This window comes from Hirundo rustica, chromosome 8 (assembly GCF_015227805.2).
Source record: "Hirundo rustica isolate bHirRus1 chromosome 8, bHirRus1.pri.v3, whole genome shotgun sequence".
Classification (NCBI taxonomy): domain Eukaryota; kingdom Metazoa; phylum Chordata; class Aves; order Passeriformes; family Hirundinidae; genus Hirundo; species Hirundo rustica.
This window is the reverse complement of record NC_053457.1, coordinates 4854475-4875492: the sequence shown is the minus strand read 5'-3', so window position 1 is coordinate 4875492 and position 21018 is coordinate 4854475. Positions and strand designations below refer to the sequence as shown.

The following is a 21018-nucleotide window of genomic DNA, read 5'->3' as shown; positions in this document are numbered from 1 at the left end:
AGGGGCAAGAGAGGGCGAGTGTCAGGAGGTTCCTGCCTTTAAAACTGCTGCCTAGGAAAAGCCAAATGAGTAAAGAGAAGTTCTTTGGCCCCAGAATTCCTCCTAATTCTCAGTTTCAGGGAGCTTCAGCAACATACCTGCTTGTTCTGTGTGCACCACCTCATCCAAACTCAGTTACTACAGCATTAAATATTGTCTGTGTGCTTACGAATGTATAAAATAATGAGAGAAATAGAATTATGACAGTGATCCATGGATGTGTTTTGGAAATCATACACAAGCACAAGGAACCATCAGTCTAGTCCTGCAACAGTTTTCAAATTTATTGAGCCTGTATACTGAAAATTTTAAATGAACTCATGTATTTTAAATCACCGTGTTTGGCACAGCTGGGCTTGTTTTTTTTGGTGGTGTGGTCAAATGACCTCAGAAAACACTTATTTTGAAGTATATTTTGAAGTATATTCCCTCTTTCTGAAATCAAGGCTGTTACTTGAAGGATAGGTAGGAGAATACACTCAAAGGCATTGGCTGTAAATCAAACCAATCCCTTCTCTGCAAAGCCTTGATTTATGCATGTCAAATTAACTTTTCCAAACTTGCTGTAATCTATCTCAAACACAGGACTTCTCAAAAAAAAAGGGAAATGAAATGTATTTGTGCTGTGCACTCAAGGTAAAATTTTTGAGTCAGTATTAATCAGGAGCACTGTGTTCCAGGATGAAGGGAACGTAATTCAGCAGATTCCTTTGGAGCAGCAGTTGTTCTCCCAGTTGACAGAGGGACCAGAAAAAATGGTAAGAAAACTTCCTCTTTTAACTGGAAAGTGTGTCTTCAATTCTCTCCCATTCTCTTTTTTATTATTATTTTTTTTTTTAATTCACTACATTAATAACCTTAAAATGCGCATTGGGAGTTTTGATGGTGAAGCATTGAACAGATAAACCAGGTAAAGATTAAACTGTTTAACTGGAATTGTGTAATGGTAAAGAAAGTGTGATGGTTTATTACCTCCAGAGGTATAACTAATATGTCATTTCTGCTGTTCTGCATGTACAAAAAAATAGTTCTGGGGTCTGGGATAGATTTATTATTCTTCATTGATTGCCTCATTCTGTAGCAGGAGGTTTCTGGCAGTAAAGCAGCAGAACTGTCACATCCATCATGATGTGTCGGAGATGTGTCAGGGCTGGGGCTCTTTTTTGAACTTTACTGCTCCTGAAAAATGTAGCTGAGCATTATAGGCAGAAGTCTGACATTTCCAAGATGAAAATCAATCTTTTTTTATGCGGTGATTCTCAAAGCAGACTTGAGCTTTGATTGCACAAGGGGTGGTTTCACACGTTGGGGGATACAACAGGGACACCAAATAATTTGGGTAACAGATCTGGCAGGTGTTCTGTAATGAATATAAATTGGAGAAATGATCATAGAAGAGATACTCAAGTCAAGATGGCACAGCAAACATTGATCTGCTGCTGTCACAGCTGGCAACCTGAAGGTGTTTCTTTTTGCTTCGTGTATTTTCTTGTATTTCTCTTTAAAGCTGGGGATTAACCAGGTGAATACAGCCTACTGTGAATTTATATTCCATATTATACCATATATAGCAGGGGAAGAAAAAGAAGAATTGTTGAAATTAATTGCTAAAAGCATGAGAAGCAATGAGAGGTCGTGTTGTACAGGGAGGACAGATGAAACACTCTGAGCTTTAAAACAGAGGCTAAAAAAAATGTTCAAGCAACCTATTTAATTGTAAATACGCTGAGAAAAGGAAAGTCGTTGTGTCACAGGTCCAGGGGCTCAACACCTGGGCATTATGATGTTATTAGAGACAAAAAAGGACAGTTTTGTGTTGGCAGCTGTGTCTAGAGGCAGCAGAAGTGTGAGGAGAAGGGCAGCACAGAGCTACAAACAGCCAGACAAGCACAGATTTTTAGATGTTGGGAGTGTGATGATAAAATATTTTGATGTTGGGTTGTTTCCCAGGAAAGATATTTGGAAATAATGAGCAGAGCAGTCTTGTTTTATCATATATTTTTTATTCAGGGAAATAATAAATAAGATGATGATGTGATACTCAGTTGCCCCCTTCCAAGGGGAAGGAGAATAGAAATTCCATGTGGTAGCTACTTTCAAAGATCAGTTCAAGATAATCAGTTCCTCTTGAAATCAGGAGTTTTCAGCTTGGTTGTTTCTCAGTTTAACTATTCAAATGTGTGCTGCTTTTCCCCACAAATAATGCCCTGTCCGTCACAAAGCACTGACTCAGTTTTGTTAAGGAGTTTAGCAAGGCATGAAATGCATAATTAGGGGAGGAATGGTTTCATCCCTTTGAGTTTCCAACAATTATTTCATTTAGGATGAGCTGCGAAAGTCCCTAGAGCACAGGAGTAATCTGAAGTTTAAGCGAGATGACAGCTAAGATGGATCGATAATTTCTCATCCCTACAGTTACTAATAATAAGGTGAAGAAAGAAATATCGGCTATTTCCAAGCCAAAGGCACTGAGAGAAGCAAATCCACTCCACTCCAGAGTGGAGTCCATTAACACAGATTGCCTTCAGCCCATTAAGCCTCAGCACTGAGCTAAGCAGGAGTTTGTTTGTAAAACTCTGGAAGCCAAGGAATTAAACCCCACCTGAGTTTTAGAAAACATGTTTTCTGAGCCTTAATAGAATGACACTTTGTCTTACTTTTGTGTCTCCAGTCATGCAGGAAATTAGAGGACTGGCTTCTTCCTGCAGACTTTGGGTTTCAGGCTCCAGGCTCAATTTGGCAGTTTATATTGCTCAAATTGGCTTGTAAATGAGATATTTGCTTCTAAAGTACGACTGATACCGACTTGCTTACAAATGCTTACAAGTGGACGTGTCTCTCATTTGATTCTGTAACTATATGATGGTTTTTCTTGCCAAAAGAACTTAGAAACTTAATATTGATTTATGTTCCTGAGTTTCTGAAACTGCAATGTGTCATTGTTGAGCATAATTTAGCGTGGCCTTTTTTCTCCCCTCGAATCTTGTACGTGCCAAGCTTGAGCTCATTTGGGGTTAAATCATTTAACCCCTGTGTGGGTGTGGTGTCAGTGACATGGATGAAGATGATGTCACTGAGGTGTCTGATTTCTTTATGGTTATCTCTTTGCTATGAAATGATATTATTTTCAGTCAAGGCCCTGAATAAACTCAGCATGAGAATTATTAACATTCCTATCTCTTGGGTGTCCTGTGAGGCTTTATCTCTTCCTGACACAGCAGGAGGTGGATATGGATGCTCTACTTGCCTGTGTCCAAAATGCACTGGAGGTGCTGCAAAGTGCTGTGCTGACACCCCAAAGTCAGCCAGACCTTGAAGGGAACTGTCGATGCCTTCTCAGTAAAGTGAGCTCCTCAATGATGCCCAAAATGTTTTTAAAATTAAAACTAAAAAATGACGGGTTTTGACGGAATAAAATCTCAAATGATCAGTCTTTCTTGATGACTAAGGAAAAGAAGAAAGGTAAAAAATCAAGGGACTATCTTCCAACCCTATTCATCCTGGGACTCTATAATTCTGAGATTAGTAGATTCTGTGTTGTAATAATACATTAAGGGGCAACTACATTTAAGGAACACAGCGGCATATTTGTTTTCTGTCAGGCTTTTCCCTTGTATTTGCATTCCAGACCATCTGTAGAGGCCCAGACAAACTGCAGTCGGTGTACTAAAGTCTCTGTCGAAACCACTGCATCACAATTCCCTAGTTCAAAGGAGGCTGCCATTGAGCTGATGTGTTTAACATGCAGATAAATAAATGCACAAACCTGATCCGTATTTTCAATTCATTTTCATAGCAAGACTAAAATCGTGATGCTGAGAATTTATTTCAGCTTTTGCATTAATAAATTGATGGGAATATTCTGAACATTAAATTCTCCTGGAGTTTCTTCTGAAGCATGATGCATTATTTGAGAGACAGTTTGTGGGACGTGGAAATGAATTTTTGACACATGTTGACGATGTGATCAGAGCTCTCAGTTTCCCAGGATGAAATGAAAACGGGGAGCTGATCTGACAGTGGCTGGATCAGGTGGACTCTGTCATGGATACTTCTGTCCGTGTGCTGAACCTGAGTTCAGCTCCCCAGTCCCTGACCTGGGATCATGCAAGGAAGTGTGGGATGTCGGCAGCAGTTTGAGCTATTTGGTTTCATTTGCACTGGGAGATTTTTTTGTTAACTCAGTGTTATTAACCATTCAAATTTATTCAGCTCATTATGAAGTGTTGAGGTTTCGGGACTGCTGTGCTCACCCTGCGAGTTTCTTTAAGTAGGAGAGGATAATTCCTGTCAGCTGGAAGGTTTGAGTAGCTCAAACAACACAACTTTCCTCTGAGGGCTGGTTGCTAGTGGGATCGAGGGCAGTGGTGGGTTGCAGTTCTAAGAGGATCATCAGAAGCATGAGGTGAGGAGGAATCCAGCAGAAGGAGGTGGTGAGGCGGGTAAAGCTCATGGAGCATTCCCAACTGCCTTGTCATGGGGACAACCCTAGGAACTGTTCATTTATTTGTTATTTGACGAGTGGAGCAGTATTTCTGTGCCTTCAAGGACTGACTGGTGTCAGAGGGGGGTGTTTATCATCGAGTTTTGTCCTTGTGGAGGGAGCCAGGCACAGGCTCAGATTGGTGCCTCGGTCAGAGGGGCACGTACCTGAGGGGAAGAGTTCTGGCTGAGCTGCTTTGGTCAGGAGAACAGGCCTCCTGCTGGAATGCTATCCATGTGCAATTGTTCTTTCCCAGTTGCTCACAGCTGGGAAGTGCAGGATATACAGCAGCAGTGATATCTGTTCAATTTTTCTATGAAAACCCCCTCCCAGATGTGCTTTTAGCGACTCTTTAATTCTGAACCGTTTCCATCTCTGATAAAATTGCATTAATTGCTCATATTCCTGTATTTGCTTTGCTAGGAAACAGAATAAATTTTCTTTGTGTTATTTCACAGCATCCTGGAACAAACTGAAATCCAGGATCTGTGGTGTTTGTGTCATCACAGGAGATCTTTGAAGCACAGGCTGAAGCACCAGAAGTGTTCTGCACCCACTGGGGATTGCAAAGACAGGATGCTTTCCCATCCTGTACTGACAGATTTGCTGGCAGAAATGTGTAGGGTAGGTCAGGTGATGCTGTCACCCTTTAAGTTAATTTAGGAGAGAGTGTGGGCCAGCAGGGGCCCCTTGCCACCTGTTTGTAAACAAGAGGGAGTGTTTGGTTTTCCTTCACTCACCCAGAACAGCCCTTCTGCAACAGCACCATCCAAATCCCCTTATATCTGTGTCCATGGAATGCTCTTGGAGCTCTTTGCACTTCCAAAGCAGATCGTCAGGGCTATGGAGGAAGGGGAGGGGTTCTGTTTCCCCCAGCAATGTTTTTGAGATGGAAGGGGTGGATTGTTAAGAACAACCCAAAGCTTCCATGGTGTGATTTGCCTGTTCCTCAAGAAAATCGGTGTGGGGCAGTTGATTGTGGAGCCAATGGCCCCTGGGCTGTGCCGGCCATGGGGTGGCCACAGGCCCAGGGCAGGGCCCGAACCCTGGGCTGGCGCTGCTGAGGGACCTCGGGGGCTGTGTCCAGTGCTGGGCCCTCCCGGCCACAGAGCCTGGAGGGGCTGGAGCGTGTCCAGGGCAGGGAACGGAGCTGGGGAAGGGGCTGGAGCCCCAGGAGCGGCTGAGGGAGCTGGGAAAGGGGCTCAGCCTGGAGAAAAGGAGGCTCAGGGGGAACCTTGTGGCTCTGCACAACTCCCTGACAGGAGGGGACAGCCAGGGGGGGTCGGGCTCTGCTGCCAGGGAACAGGGACAGGAGAAGGGGAAACGGCCTCAGGCTGTGCCAGGGGAGGCTCAGGTTGGACATGGGCAGGAATTTCTCCATGGAAAGGGTGCTCAGGCCTTGGCAGGGGCTGCCCAGGGAGGTTTGCAGTGCCCATGGCTGGAGGTGTCCGAGGAAGGGCTGGAGGTGGCACTGAGTGCTCTGGGCTGGGGACAAGGCTGGGACATGGGCTTTTCCAGCCTCAGGGATTTTTGACTCCACAGCAGGGCGTCTGTGGTAATGAGGAGTTTGGTTTTCAGAACTGAAAACAAATAGTGTGTTTTTAAAAGCCAAAAATAGTTCCAGATGTAGGATCAATAGTAAAATCCTGAAATGTTTTTCCATGTTCCTTTAATGCAGGAAGGCTTCCACCTTTTGGGTTATTGGCACCTTTACATCTTAATAATTTCTGAATTTTACTTGAGTTTTCTTTCAAGGACAGGTTGGATGGGGCCCTGAGCAATCTGTTCTAGAGAGTAATGTCCCTGCTTATGGCAGTGAGGTGGAATAGGAAATTTTTAAGGTGCCTTCTAAACCATCCCAGGAGTCTATGATTCCAGCCTAGTGTTCCGTCTTGCCAGAGAATAGCTGGTGAGTCAGAGGAAAACATTGGCACATATTCCATATGCCAGAGTGTAATAATTTATGCTTGAAACCAGCTTGTGGGTAAAGATCTCCTTTCTGAAGATCCAGCTCCTTCTCTCTGTAAAATGGGGGGAGTGGTTGGAGGAACAGGTTGTGCAGTTTGTTTGGGTCTGGGGGCATTGCTGCATAGACAGTTCTGCCCACACAGTCACAGACTGGTGCCTTGGAGGAGCAGACAGACTTGCCCATCTCTTTTTTTAACCCAACAGGTTTGTATTATCAAACCTATTTAAAAATATATGTCTTGTCCTTAATGAATTATTTTGATTCCTTCAAGGTTACAAGGACATGGTTTCAAAGTATGAATCAGTCTGTTGGTGGTTTTCTCAAAATTGGATGCAGATTTTATCTGTTATGAAATTCAAAACTCTCTTAAGTTCCTCTAAATTTATTTCTTAAATATATATGTATATACAACATGCATGCTATTAAATATATTTGCCTAATATATTTTGCATAGAGAATTTGAATATTGACTGAAAGTATACAGCCTCAGACTCCCTACCATGGTATCTTAAAGACTAACTTAAAACTTAGTTTAGTCCCAGTTTTTATAAAGGATAAAAAGAAAAACTACTTTTTCTATATCTGATGTGGAATTTTCTGCATTGCCTCAGCTTGAGGTTTTACTGATTTCCACATCTGTGATGTCAGGACTGGAGACAGGCACCTCATCCCCAACAGTTCTGTAGCATTGTGACACCAGGGGAGGTTCAAATCAGATATTAGGGGGAAAAACTCACTGGAAGGGAGTGGTCAGGCACTGGAATAAATTGGTCAGGCATTGGAATGAGTTGCCCAGGAAGGTGATGGAGTCACCATCCCTGGCAGTGTTCAGAAGTTTTCTGGATGTGGTCCTTAGGATGTGGTTTAGGGGTGATGCTGGTGGTGTTGGGGAACAGCTGATGATCTTGCAGGTCTCTTCCAGCCTGGACGACTCTCTGATTCTGGAAGCCGTGACATGCACTTGGCAGGTTTAATTTGGGTTAATTTCTTCAGCTCCCAGGAGATCTGCTGTGTGTCTGGGGGACTCTGCTGGTGCTAGATAGATTTTCACACCCAGACAAGGAAACGTTATAAATAGCAGTGTAAATCCTGAGCAGCTACTGAATCTGTACAGCTCCCAAATGATCCCAGGGATCAGGCCATTGGAAATACTTGGTGAGCAAGCTTTTCCTTCAGTTTCTCAGGCAGCCAACAGATTGTGCCGAGCAAAGCAATGTTTTTAGGAGCGTGATTTCTCAAGGGCTCTAATTGCTGTGCGCTGAGCAAGAGGGATATTGGATGTAATGCTAAAACTGCTTATTTATAAATTAATGTTATCTGTTCAAAATTAGCGTTGAAGAGGGCTGATTGCCATTCCAGTCAGTGGTAATATGTTCCTTGACAAGTCGTTAGTCATACTTTATTTTTCATTTAGTTGCTAATTTTGGTGGGTGGTTTTTTTTTTTTTTTTTTCCATGTGACAAATTTTCTTCATATTTCAGGTTCAACTTCACCTGAGTTTAACCAATGACCCAATGCTTCAAGTGTTCAGCATTGGAATGGGCTGCCCAGGGCAGTCCTGGAGTCGCCACCCCAGAACTGTTCAAAAAATGAGAGGACGGGGCTCTTTCTGGTGTGCTTTAGTGGCCATGGTGGGATTTGGTGGAAGGCTGGGCTGGATGATTTGGAGGTCTTTTCCAGCCTTATTGATTCAATGATTGCATGACTGTGGCAGCACTTCGGGTGATTTTACAGCTCTCACATTTTTGGTTTGCATTTCTCCCCTTCTTTTGCACCGCAGACACAGAGCTGAGGCAAAGCCCAGCCTAAATGGATCACTCTCAATCTTTTTCCCAACAAAAGGGTAAAGAGAGCATAGCAGAAAAAAACACCTTGCTGCACTCACATCTTTTGAAGCTGCTGCTTCTCTTCAAACCAGGATGTTTTCTGTTTAAATATTTATTTTCATTGCTCGTGGTAACTGCAGCTGTCCTTACGTGGGGACATTCAGCAAGATGAAGCATGAAAGCTCAAACTACTTTAAAGTAGATTATCTACTCGTGTTTTGGAGGAAATATGTCCATCTTTAATCAAATTACACATTATCTTTTGTTGCAGGCAAGTACCTCCTCAGAAGAGATAGATATTGGTAAGATTATTAAAAAAAAACTGTTCAGCCACAGTCTGTGGTCTGTTTAAGACCAGGCTGTGGTTCAGAACCCAGTAAATCTTGACTCTCATCCTGTTAAACCTGGCAGAAATTAGATTTACACTTCCCAAGACCAGGAAAAAATTAATTCAGAGAGAAATAATGGTGTACATGCATATATTATGTCACATATATTATATTATATCCTGTATATTATATTAAAAATGTGATAGCAGGGAGAAGAAGAGCAAGCATGTGGCATTGGTGTATGAGCATAGAGACTGAAGCAAGTATGAAATAATGGAAATAATGAAAACAGACAAAATCCATTAAAAAAAAAAAAAAAAAAAAAAAAAAAAAGGCAGCGCTGGAAATTCGGTTATCAGCATTGCCTTGATTCATTGAGTTGCCCGTGGTCAAAACATTCAGCTCCAATATTTAAATACCTAAAACTGGACATAAAGGGAAGAAACACCTTACACCTAACTAGCAATTTTATTTTTTCTCTAAATGCAGCCAATGCAATTTAAAAATCTTTTAACCCCAAGTTATTTTCTATTGAAACATGTGTGCAGGGATGTTCAAGTCCAAGTAACTTCTATCAGTGTGTGGGTAGAGAGCTCCTTGCCAACTGCTCCTAAACAGGCAAGGGTTTATTAAGGAATTAAATGAAAGTGCATGAGAACACCTGGAAAAAAACGCAGATGACTTCCAGAAAGAAGCAGAAGTATGTCTGACTGTCAACAGTTTCCTGCAGGTTTCCAAGAGGTGAAATGGAGATGCATGAGACAGACACCTATAGCTCGTGTGTGGCATTTTAGGGCAGAATCAGGGCGCTAAAGGCAGGGAACTCCTTCCTCCTGTTGCACAGTTTTTCTGAAGGATCCCTCTGGGCTGTGATCTGGTATAGAAGAAATGGTTAAGGAATGGAATATGTTCATTTTGTATGAATTTTCCCAAATTGTCATGGTTAACAAATCAAGGACTGTGTGTGTGAGTCTATTTTTAAAGAGAGAACTCAATTCCTCCTTGAAGCACAAACTCTGGGATCAGGTGGAAAATGGAGCTCTTGTCACTAAGGATTTTTTTTTCAGTGTAGACATTGAAAAAAAAAGAAAAAATAAGAGACCAACTTAGTAATATAAAATTATCAGGCTAATCTGTTAATTAAACAAGTGGTATCCCCATCCCTGAAGGTGTCCAAGGCCCAGACAGGGCACTCAGTGCTCTGGGCTGGTAACAAGGTGAGGACTAGGTTGGACTCAAATCTAATTGATTCCAAATGATTCCATGAGTCTAAATCCATTTGCTGTTCCTTCTCATTTTCCTTTTCTTTCTTTCTTTCTTTCTTTTTCTTTCTTTCTTTCTTTCTTTCTTTCTTTCTTTCTTTCTTTCTTTCTTTCTTTCTTTCTTTCTTTCTTTCTTTCTTTCTTTCTTTCTTTCTTTCTTTCTTTTAATGTACTTTATTTCTAGAATATTTATTTTATAAAATCTGTGCACATTTTCCTTTATCATCTCTTGGCATTTAACAAATTATATGTGCTACAGACACCACTTAGCTCACAGAATTTTAGCTATTTTAGGGTATTTAGTTTATTAAAGAGCTCTGGTTTGGAGGAATTACAATGATTACAGAAGTCTCTGAGGATTCAAGGAAATGAAAGCAGCATATGAGCAGTCTTTTCTGATAAAGCTAGAAAATTACTCAAAACGGTTTGAGCCAGAAATGTATAAAAAAATGACAAGATTTTCTGGGGTTTGTAATTTTGGTGGCCTGACTCTCTTTATCTGATGTTATTTGGTGTTATAGTTGGTGTGTTCCTGTATCAGCTTGTAGCATTTTATTAATTAATTTGAGATATAAGTATTTTTCAGAACTTATGATCTGTCATGTTCTAAACCTAATATTGCTCTTTATTCAGCCCTGGGTTTCTATGTCTTCATCCCACTCAATTTCTATCTCTGACTGCCTCATCACCTCAGATGTGTGAAGTTTTTGGTCTTGCAGACAGAGAGCTTTTGTCCATGAGCTGTAATTTACTGGTGGGCAAAAGTTCTGGAGAAAAATCCAGGAATTCCAACATTTCTCCCCTCTTCAATTCTCTTATCAAAGCCTGTATTTTATTAAATCACACGCTCAAGTGCTAAGTACAAACATGCAAAAATAATTGTGTGTTACAGGATGATGAGTGTGTTAAATGAAAGAGTTTAGCTGTAATTGTGTCCAAAGCACTTTTTTTGATAATGAGTTCTTGGTTACCTGCTGAACTTTCAGGTGTGTGGTAAGGTAGAGTTTATCTCAGTCAAAAATCCCAATCTATTTTGAAGTGCCTGAGGATCTTTTCTGAAAATTATAATCTTGTAATCTTTCACAGGAAATCTGAATACCTGGAGTTGACAGGATCAGACCAAGAGAATATGAAAGGAAGGGGGAGAGGGGACATAAAGTCAGAATATGTGATGAGAATAACTGCAACTAGGCAAAAAAGATAAAAGGGGAAATTGCATGTGATTATAGAAGAAAAATGGATTAAAATAAACTCTGGCCTGAGAAGTCCCTGACCAGAAAAGGTTTGGAAGCCAGGAGCTTGTTTGGGTGAAACAAAACGAATTTTCCCACAGGAATTTTTCATTGAAAGGATTCTCACCTGGTTTTCTGTGGTGAGAGTCTGAGTCACAAAAACAGTGGGAGAAAACGAGTGGAAAAATAAACTTAGCCCTTGATATAGGGATTGCTTAGGGGGAGATCTATATGCAAAACAAACTGGTAAATAAAGCAGGAGCTAAATAACAGAATAGATGGAGTAATAGAAAAAGTAATTTGCAGTATGAAATCAAGAATAAATTAGGAGTGTTTGTTTAAAATACAAATGTTGACATTAGATCGAGGGGGAAAAAACCTGAAACAAAATATTCCTTGAAGGAAGCGATCAGTGTTGGGCTTAAGCACCCATGAATTGTTTCAGCTCATGCAGTTTCATGCCTTGGGAAATCTTTTCCTTTTCAGATAATTAGGAGCAGCCAGGGCTGCAGTGCCACGGTGCAAGAGCACCTCCTCCACGTAGGAACTCCAGGGAGATCTGTTTGTAGTGTATTTCCCTATAGGAATTTCCAAAATCCCAATTAAAATCCCAGCCAAACTGCAGAACCAATGCCATCCTTTTTTTCTTCATTTTTTCACTCTGCATTTTCTGATCTGAGACAAAGCTTCTCCATCTCTGATTTAAGTTGGAATTTGATCCTTTAGGGAAGACCTTGGCTGCACAGATCAGTGTCTGGATTTGAGGGCAGCTCCACAGTGGAAAGTACAAGGAAAAGGGAGTTAAAAGGACCAGCAGATTTCTGACCCTGCCGTTGATGGTGAGGAGCAGTGTCACGGCAGCAAGCGCCTGAGGGCAGGTGAGCAGCTTCATCCAGCACAGGTGACAACTCAGATCCTGGGATTTATTTTCACAGGTCCAGAAGGGAGAAACATGCACGGCTTGATGGCAAATCTCAATCATCTGTTCATTCTTTCCCTTTTGGAAAGCATAACGTTTTCTCCTCTACCTGTCAGGTTCTATATAATTAATGCTGTCTTCCCGTTCTCTCAGCTCCCACATCTCTTCCTTCCCATGTCTCCATGACATTTCCTTTGCAAGTTTGAAGGAACTGATTATTCTGCTTAAAAGTTCAATCTGTTTTTCACATGACAGCAGGAACATCAGCTGTGGCTTTGCTTGAAAACTTGTGCATCATTTCCTGAGAATGGATTTAAACTTTCCCATTCCAGACTTCTCTGGGAGCAAGGCCTGGTCTAGTGGAACGTGTCCTTGTTCATGGCAGGAGGGTTGGACTGGAGGGTCTTTAAGGTCCTTCTAACCCAGAGCATTCTAGGATTCAAACTTGTCCCCATTCCAGCCATCCTTGTCCTCTCCTCAGAGGCCACCTGGCTGCCTCAGGAGGCACCTCTGGAATCAGGGATCTCTGTCAAGAAATCTTTGGAAATCAGTGGAACACATGGAAATGTTTTGAGTTGTCAAATACCAGCTCCAGACGTGCGGTGGGACCACTGCTGGATCCATAAAAATCGATGTGCTTTTAGTGCTGCTGGATTTGGACATTGTGTGGAGGATCTGGGAAACTGCTGGACGGATTCTGCACTTCCATACCCCAGCCGAGGTGTTAGGAGGAGCTAACCCTGCTCAAAGGCTTCAGTGGCTGTGCCATCACCGCATGGCAGCAGTGGATTTTTGCAGGACACCATCTGAAAATCGGGGCTTGAATTGGTGTGCTTTTAGAGACAAGTGGCAGTCATCAAAATGAGATCAGCCCCAGTGATTCCAGAGCTCCTCTGGTGCAGGAGCAGCAGTGAACTCCCTCCTGCTGTGAGGGTTACTGGGAATGCGTGATAAGAAGGGTTTCACATGCATAAGCACCCTGAGTTTGAATCTCCCACTTCAGGTTTGACTCTCCACCTGCTTGCTCACATGTCAGAAGAATTGTGGTGTGTTATAGAAAGAGCTGTAGTTGCAATAACAAAGATTTTTGTTATTGCAATAACAAAGATTTTCTGCCTATGGACAGAACAGGAATGTCAGTGGTAAAATGGACTTTATTCTCCGGCCAGATATCTGTTCTCTTCCTTTGCACACTGCGTTTCAGGCTCCAGGGGCCACATTTTCAGAGAATATAAATTCACATCATTCCCTTCAGGCTTTGATGACTTACGAAGATCAGATGCTTTATGAACTCTAGCTGAGTATTTTTGGTCTTTTGAGGGTTATGTCACAGCTTTATCATGTCTTTCCATCATGTTTTGTTGAGTTCTGTTTCTCAGGGGAGCTTATGTGGCACTTGGGGTCGTGGTTAGGTCGTGGCCTTGGCAGTGCTGGGTTGACAGCTGGACTCAGTGATACTGGAGTTTTCCACCCCAAATAAATAACAATTCTGGGTGAAAGCACACCAGTTTAAACTCCCAGATTGTTGCAGACTAGCTTACTTCGATGTGTGCTACAATTTATGCGCAGGAATTGTTGATGTCTCAAGATTATTGGTAGATGGTATTCCTGGGTCACACATTCCAAAGATTTACAGCTGACTGTGTGTAAATAATGGGAGGTTACTGGGCATGCTGACTGCGGCATATATTTTCTAAAATCCACATCAGCGTGGATTTTTTTCAGCTTAATATGCAGTTTTGTTTCTTTGCTCTTCCCAAAATTTGATTAATCTGATAACTTCATACCTTTAAACCATCCCAACAGCTCAGACAGATTGCAGATGCTAAACCTTATGTTCACCTCATAAGAGTATTACTGAAAATTATTGGCAACATCTGACTTGAGTGTAGATGTATCTTGGTCTGTTTATATTCTGTGAAACTCAGTGGGATCTAGAAAAGCAAAATCTAGGAAATGTATAATCAGTAGTTTTTGAAGTTAAGAGCATCAACGTGGCCATCTACTTTTTTTTTAAATTCATTTTTCATAGGTTGCTGCTCAGTGAGAAGGATATCCAACCCCTTTCAGATAGAGCCCAAAATATCATTTATTTGTTTCTCAACCCAAATATCTTCTGATTTGCCTTCCCTCATCATGGTTTTTATCCATTACTAGGCAGACTGCTCATGCTTAGGGTCTATATCCACTCAGTTTGAGTTGGAATTGCTCCCCACCCGTCAGGAAACTCCCTGTGTGCTGATCCCAACCCAAACAAGCTCCATTCTTCTGTATTTTTACCACTTGCCATGGCGTAGGAACAGGTGACCTTCAAAGAGGAAAAAGAAATCTTCACTTGGACAGTTCATCCCACATAAAACATGAGGCTGTTTTGTGGTGGTGTTGTCCATGTCCTGTGGTCCAAAGAACTGGGTGAACTCAATTCCTGACAGAGAATTGAGTGAATTTCTATCAATTTGTCTTTCTGCAGAGCTTCATAGAGTGATCTTCTGCAGTGAGTGCCCATCCCTGGAGGTTTCTATAGGAGACAGAGAGGGGGGACAGGGGTTAGTGGTGAAAGTGGCAGTGCTGGGTGAGTGGTGGACTCGCTGATCCTGGAGGGCTTTCCCAATTCAAACCATTCGGTGATGCCACGATTAATGATCTCTAACAAGTCGAGTGCTTTATTTCTGAACATGCAACATGGTGCTCCTAAAACTTTACAGATGTGTCAGAGGCTTTGCTGGCTTGGGGAAGGTTATTTTTTTGCAACAGTGGCCACACTGTTAATATGATCTCTGGGAGAAGGGTCATTTAAATGTTCATTAAATCTGCTTCCTGGGGCCTTGATAACACAGTGCTGGCAAGGAGGAACAACTGTGATTTCCTACAGTTGTCTTCCATGTTTCTGTGGTATTTGTTGGAATGTTGGGTTGCCAAAATTGAGTGAAGTACAGAGAGCTGGGGTGTGTCTGTAGCTCTTTAGAATAAAACCCTTCACTTTCCTGCCCCTTACTGAGGTTATCACTACATTACATTACTGAAGTGATAACGGCTATCACTCATTTAAAAGAAGCTTGTATGAAAAAGGCGATCTGTTGGGAACTTTGAGAATTCTAATTGACAAAATCAATAAGCTCCCAGCTAGAATAGCACCTCTCTTTTTTTAATTTTCCACAATTGCATAGCGGGAAGTGATTTATCACCTGGCTTCCTATTTTTAACAGTTTTTCCAATACTCTTTTCTCATTGCTAACCCCAAAAAGGTGCCCAGCTCCTCTGAGACAGGGAATACATGAGAACTATAAATACTTTTTGAGTCTTTTGTTGCTTTATTATTTCAGGGGTAGCGATTTGAAACTACAGGTCAAATAGATGCTGTTGTAGCCTCTCTCTTCTCGCTGCTCCCGGGAGCTGCTGTGACAGGCTGGACCCACCTTCCTTTCACTGAGTTCAGTGGAGTGCGTGGTACCTACATTTCAATTGGAATGGACAGGGCAGCATTTCACACCTCCTGCCTCAGCCTGAGGGACTCCCTTCCTAATCAAGTTCTTCTACAAAGTCAATAAAAATGTGGTTGTAGGAAGCACTGGACAAATCATAGGTGAATGTTAATCCTGAGAGGTGAACATTCATAGAGCTCGGTGATAATTTCAGACTGGAGGATAATGAACATTTAGACAAGTCTGAAATTCACATGACAGAAAGGTGGGCTGGAGACCCACACCAAGAGTTACTGTGCAGTTATTAAAGTCCAAAGCAGCTCTTTCCATAGTTCAGGCCACTGTTTATTCACAGCTGACTGTGATGTGCAAACAATGAGAAGTCACATGAATCGATCCTTAATCCCTGCAAGAATGCAGATTGAGTGATCTCTGAAAGCATTTTTGTTTAGAAGAGAGTTAAATACGCTGCTAGATTTGTTTGCCTTGTCTTAGGAAGTCTTGATTAGATAGAGAAAATAGATTGTTCATCATAATGTGTTTTCCTACTTAGCCAGTTACAGGCAGTGCAGACCATGGAAGAAATCGAAGCAGCGTGATGAGATATGGCACTGAAGATGAGATTTTTTATAAATGCCCACACTTTAAATTATTTTATTATTTATAGAAAACTGACTTGGAAATTAATTCAATAACCTCCCCCACCAAAAAAAAAACCAAACCATACAAAGCAATCTCTGTCTGGAATGTCTGGTCTTAACGTCTGAAGCTATAGTTTTGTGTGCCATTCTGTCTCCCCTGGACATTTTTTTTAGGGCCAAGTCTGTGGCTTTCTTCTTTTAACCCCAGGCTGCATCATTCCCTGAAATGGATCTAGAAACTCTCTGGCCCCTGAGGGTTGAGGAGAGCCGCCTCACCCTGCCAGAACTCCAAGCTTGCAGAGGGCATGACTGTGGGGTGAGTCCCACCACAGGATTTCCCAGCTGTCAGGAGCTGTCTCCCAGCTGCAGTTGGACCCACACAGTTTTAGAATTCTTTCCTCTTCCACCAGCGGATGGGATCAGCACACAGGACTGCTCCCAGCTGGAGAATAAACTTCATGCATTGGGCTCCTGCAGAAATAAGTAAAGTTGCAGATGTCCTCAGAAGGAATCAGCTTGTGTCTGCTATATTTGTCCCACGAGCATGGCCCTATTTTAATGGGATTCAGAGAACTGAATTCAGGAAGAATTGGTTTATAGCAGAGGTTGAACTGTAATCAAAACAAATGAAAACAAACAAAAAAAAAAAAAAGGAAGAGAAATCATTACTCTGGTCCTCATCTAAGGGGTGGGCAGCTTCCCAGTGCCACAGCTGATGCCATGGGCAGATGTACAGGACAAATTATGCAAATTAAGGATTATCCAGCACTGGCCTGGCAGCCAGAGTTTAATTCTGTCCTGGTGCCAGTCCTGGGGTTTGGGAAGTTCTTGCAGTATTTCTTCTTCACAGTGCTGGAAGTTAGACTTACTGTGCCTCCTGGTAAGGTTGTGATGGTTTCCTCAGGAAACATGCTCAGTGCTGGAACATGTGTGTGTTCTGGCATGGAATTCCACCCCTATCAACTTAAAATAGAAGGGATATCGCTTACTTCTCACCTGCACTTATTTATCTGAACTCTCCTACTGGATCTGGAACTCTTCCTGTGTCACCTTGTTGCTTTACACCCAGTTTCTTCCTTACTATTTTATGATCATTGCCTAATGAACTTTCTAGTTCTGCTAGAGCAGGCAATTCTTGATTTTGCTGTTTTTGAGAGAGTCTCAATAATTTCCTGAGATTCTGCATAGCAATTTCAGCTGTTTTGTGTGGAACTCAGTGATTGTGTTCTACTTTGTCTCCGTCTGTCTTAGAATCATTTCGATGGCAAAAGATCTCTGTGATCATCCAAGTCCAAGCATTCCTCCAGCATTGCCAAGGCCACTCATGTCCCCAGGTTCCACATCCACATGGCTTTTAAATCTCTACAGGGATGGGGATGCCAAAACCTCCCTGGGCAGCCCCTGCCAAGGCCTGAGCACCCTTTCCATGGAGAAATTCCTGCCCATGTCCAACCTGAGCCTCCCCTGGCACAGCCTGAGGCCGTTTCCCCTTGTCCTGTCCCTGTTCCCTGGCAGCAGAGCCCGACCCCCCCTGGCTGTCCCCTCCTGTCAGGGACTTGTGCAGAGCCACAAGGTTCCCCCTGAGCCTCCTTTTCTCCAGGCTGAGCCCAGGGCAGGACCCGACAGTTCCATATTAGATTGCTCTGTAATGCACGTCTGTATAGAATGCTCCTTTCTATCACTGGAAATTATGATGTCTTGGCGTGTTATTTTGGTGTAGCATAAATGTGTAAACTCTGTTAAATCTTCAAAATATAAGCCCCAGACAGGCAGTGGGTTGAGAACATTATTCTCTTAGAGCTGCTGTGCTGTCAGCAGACCTTTCCTGAGTGTTGTCTCCTGTCAAGCACCTGAGAAGAACTTCTTTGAGTGGACTTAAGGTGTGATGTTCCTACAAGCATGATTTTCATTGTGTGCTGCAGGTATTCCTCAGCTGTTTCCCAGTGCCAGTTTTCTTTTTTGCTCTGGCTTCTCCTTATCTCCCTTTCCTGCTGTGGTTACCCATAGCATGAAGTACCTCTCACAATCTGCAGCAGCTGTGAAGCCCTGGGCTCCTGGCCGGGTTTTTATTGTAGTTCTTATGAACTGTTAACTCTCCTTTTTCAAAGGTACATGAAGGAGGCAGGCCTGGAGGCTTTTACTTGTACAGCTCTTCTGTCTTTGGTTTCTCCTGGAAATGCTTTGTTCTCAGCCTCTCTTGTTTGTGTGGAAAGGGGTTTGAATTCCCTTGGTGCTGGTCACAATTCCGAGGAGCGTCTTTCACCCTCCCACACCTCACTGGGCTCAAATGCCTGTTTCTGAAATACTAGCAACAAATATGTATTAAAATTTACAGAAGACATATTCAAAAGACTCAAGAATAAATTAGAAGTATAATTTTCTCTGTTTTTTTAAAATGTTATATTGGATTTCCGTAAGTGTCATCCTGATATACTTCAAGAACTTTTTTGTTCTAGGTTTTTCCAAACAATTAAATTAAAAATTTAATGCAAACAGGATAGTACCTTTGGTGCCTTTGGTGCCTTTAGTATTCTTAATTACAGTCAGCAAGGAAAAAAAATACGTTTTCCATCTTTATTGACCAGAGAAGCTGTGGCTGCCCCATGATCCCTGGAAGTGTCCGAGGCCAGGTTGGATGGGAGCAGCCTGGGATAGTGGAAGGTGTCCCTGTCCATGGCAGGGGTGGAACTGGATGAGGTTTAAGGTCCTTTCCAACCCAAACAGCTCTGTGATTCTTTGATACTCCTGCTGAAATATTTGACAGCTGATTTATTCTAACACTCTGTCACTCTGATGTGGACCTGGATTTGTGGTCATAATCTGCAGTATTTCAAGTGCTGTTCCATGTGCAGGGGACTTCTGTGGCTATTAGGGAATAGAATACTTTGTTCTGGTACAAAGTGTAGTTGACTCCCTTTTTTCCTCGGGGATAATGGATTCAATACACAATAAGAAATAAGAAATCAAACAGGGTTTGTTAATTCTCCTTTTGATTCCAGCAGAAAGTAGAAAAGATGAAATTGCATTGCTTCGTGGTAAAATTAACTCTGGTATTTGAGTGGCTCTCCCTTCTCTCTGCCATCTCCCTATGCCACAAAACTTGCCATTTCCCAACCAGAAAAAAAATCTAGCTCTCTAGCTTATTGACCGCACCGTGTGTCCCCCACATCCCTGGAACAGAAATTGTTCAGGACAGGAGGTACAGGGAGCTCCTGGAGCGGGGCCAGCGGAGGCTGCGCAGCCGAGGAAGGGCCCGGAGCATGCGGGTGCCCGGGAAAGGCTGAGGGAGCTGGGGCTGTTCAGCCTGGAGAGGAGCCCCAGGCGAGAGGGGCCCTGAGCCCAGGGCACAGCACTGTGCGCACATGTCATGGTTTTCTCCTTCCCAAGGGAATAAGCTAAAAGTGAAGGAGCCCTTTGCCAAGAAGCTGGGAAAGGGAAGGGAACATTAGCAGGCCATGGTAATGTGTGATGAGCTCCTGCTTTGTAAATCAGAGCTGCTGGGGAAGGAGGGAGCTTAGGACCAACACTCAGAGCCAAACAATGCAAAATTCACCTAGGTGAATGCAGCACGAGGTGTGGCTGGTGGGTCCTGGGGAGGTTTTAACTCAGGAGCTGTCCAGTGGTGTTTGGTGTCCTAAGCTGGCATTTCAAAAGCCTAGTGCAGTGTTCTGGTTTTCTCTGGAGTTTAGCAATGGCAGAGAGGATAAGTGACTGGATCTCCACATCTCCAGTCCTGGGCTGCCCAACTGCTCCAGTTCAGTGGCAATATCACAGCAATTTCTGATTAAATTCTCCCCATGCTTATCTGCACTCTGTCATGTGTAACAGCAGGAGCAAACAATGTCCTGTGGTGAAACAAGCGTTTGGTGGCATTTCTCCCATGTTCAGAACTCCAGTGAGCTGCAGGCATTATTTTCTTGTCCTGGGGAGTAACAAGTTTGAGTCCAAAGTCGAGTTTTCCAAGTCCTCCTGTAAAGACAGGTGCAAGGTCTCCAAACCATCCCTGTTTTCCTCTGTTCACAGTTCACCATTTTTCTTTTGCTTCTCAGTTTAACCAGCTGATTGTTTTTCTTGTTCTCTGTGAGTGCTTCTCTTCCTGCTGTTTGTGCAAGAATTCATCTTCCACATCCCTTTTCTGTGTCTGATTCCTATTCCCTGCTCCAGCCTGGGGTTCTCAGCTGACCATTCCAGCTTTCCAGCCAGTTCAGGTTGGATTTAAGCACTTCGGTCGCATTTTAGAGAAACACAGCTAAAGGCAGTAGATAAACTTTCAGTGAGTGGTTCTGCCAATGATATGATGTGGTGTTGGAATTTTTGCTCTCATGGCAGCAGAATTGGGAGCAAGTGCCTGGAAGAGAAGTAGGAACTCCCATGGAAGTGCCATAACAGCTGTAGTCAAACCAAAATGAAAGAAAAGAAAAACTAGGTCTTAAAATGTGTGCTTTCTTTCTGTCACAGCTTTTTGGATTAACTCTTTAGGGTTTTATTAGTACTGAAGGAAAAAAATGATGAGACATTTTTATAACTCTTGTTTCCTTTAGGTAATCAGAGTTATAAAATAAATGTTTCCTCCAAGAAATGAAGCTTCTGATAGCAGCATTCAGATTCCGTACTGCTTATTTGTAAGTCCAATGATGTATTCATTTATTTAAATACCAACAGGTCTTGGCAGAAGTTAAAGATTGCTGAACATCTTTTCCTATCAGTGAAGCCCCTGTGAAAATTGTTCTGTCATTGGAAATTCTCTTGATGGGCACTTCCTCTCCTTAGTGGCACTCTGGAGATGGGTGGCACTCAGTCCTTGAGTACTTTTTAGCCTGCAGAATTTTATTCCATGGAATCATAGGATCACTAAGGCTGGAAAAGACCTGCATGATCGTCAAGTCCAACCTTTGG

At 42.6% G+C, this 21018-nt stretch overlaps 1 protein-coding gene across 3 annotated transcripts in view; it reads left to right on the top strand.

Annotated features, from left to right (window-relative positions):
• PCDH15 (protocadherin related 15) overlaps window positions 1-21018 on the top strand; it is a 638687-nt gene that overhangs the window by 153562 nt on the left and 464107 nt on the right. For all 3 annotated transcript variants that reach the window (XM_058421490.1, XM_040070932.2, XM_058421489.1), the window contains exon 3: window positions 720-797. The gene's annotated coding sequence lies outside the window, so the exon portion shown is untranslated. The remainder of the gene's footprint in view (window positions 1-719; window positions 798-21018) is intronic.